The sequence below is a fragment of the Propithecus coquereli genome, unplaced genomic scaffold, assembly GCF_000956105.1.
Source record: "Propithecus coquereli isolate 6110/MARCELLA unplaced genomic scaffold, Pcoq_1.0 Scaffold316, whole genome shotgun sequence".
NCBI classification, from domain to species: Eukaryota; Metazoa; Chordata; class Mammalia; order Primates; family Indriidae; genus Propithecus; species Propithecus coquereli.
In genome coordinates this window covers 2,602,355-2,603,759 of record NW_012148797.1, presented here as the reverse complement: position 1 = coordinate 2,603,759, position 1,405 = coordinate 2,602,355, and the positions used below count along the sequence as shown (strand labels likewise).

Below are 1,405 nucleotides of genomic sequence, written 5' to 3'. Positions count from 1 at the left end.
AAAAAAAAAAAAATAAGAAAAGAGAAAATAGAGGAAAGAAAGAATCAATAATGAAAGCTTTGAGCTTCCAGGACAATGGTTCCACTGAGTATATAGCACAACAAATGAAGACATACACCTTAAAGCACATCATTATTGAAATGTCAGAATACTGGAAATAAAAAGAAAAAAATTAGGTCGCATATAAAGGATCAGGAACCCAAGTGGATCAGACTTCTAAATAGCAACAGTGAATGCTAAAAGGCACTAGAAAAATGCTACAAATTTCTGAGAGAAAAGCTTCCAATACAGAATTTTATAATCCAGCCAAACTATCAGTCAAATGTGAATAAGCTAAAGACGTTTTCAGATATGTAAGATCTCAAAAAGTTTACCTTTCATAAACTGTTTCTGAGAAAATTACTAGAGGGCAGGTTGCAACAAAATAAGGGAAAATATCAAGAAAGACGATTAAATGAGATGAAGAAACATAGGTTCCAACACAAGAAAAAGACAAAAGAAATTCCCAATATGAAATTAATGAAAGTTCTAAGATGAGTGCTGTGCAGCAGGCTAAAGAAGAACAAGTACAGACCAGAGCATAAGAACAGAGGGGTCCAGGAGGGATGGTTCCAAGGGGGCGAAAAAGGAACTACCTTATATGTCTAATATTTTGAGAAGTTTTATAATTTTGTTGGAGAATTTGAGTATGAATTAATAATAGGCAAGAAGAAAACTAAGCAAGTAAAAAAGTGAGGCAGTTAATGCCAGGAAAAACAAAATTGTATGAGAAAGGAACAACGCTCATAGAACACTACAGGGCTTACCTGTGAATATGTCACCATCGTAATGTAAACATCAAATCATAATTCAACTAAAACTATGTGAAGGATGTGGGAAGAGGAAAGGAGAGGATGAGGTAATATTTTAAGAGATCATCAAATTTTCATCTTCCATTACTGAAGACAGCTGATCTAAAAGTAGAAAGCCAAGATATTTAGAAGTATAGTAGACCTTCGAACAACATAGGTTTGAACTTCATGGGTCCACTTCTATGTGGATTTTTTTTTCAATAAATACGGTTGATCATCCATATCCACAGGTTCTGCATCTTCAACCAAACACGGATGGAAAATACAGTATTCATGGGATTCACAAACCAAGGACATGGAGGGCTGAGTTTTCATATCCACAGGTACACAAGGCCAACTGTAGGACTAGAGTATGCTTAGATTTTGGTATTGCTGGGGGTCCTGGAACCAATCCTCCGCAGATACCAAGGGATGATTGTACATAGTTAGATACTGAAAGAAAGCTACAATAGTTGAAAGTAGTCGCTTCTAGGGAGCAGAAACTAGGAGCAGGCAGGGACAGGGTAGGAAACTACTGTTCTTCATCATAAGCCTTATAGTACCATCTAAATTTA

The 1,405-nt window shown here is 35.9% G+C and overlaps 1 protein-coding gene across 1 annotated transcript in view; it reads right to left on the bottom strand.

Moving 5' to 3' along the window:
* The window catches only part of HCFC2 (host cell factor C2), a 57,828-nt gene that overhangs the window by 31,109 nt on the left and 25,314 nt on the right, over window positions 1-1,405 (bottom strand). The gene's annotated exons all lie outside the window — the stretch shown is intronic.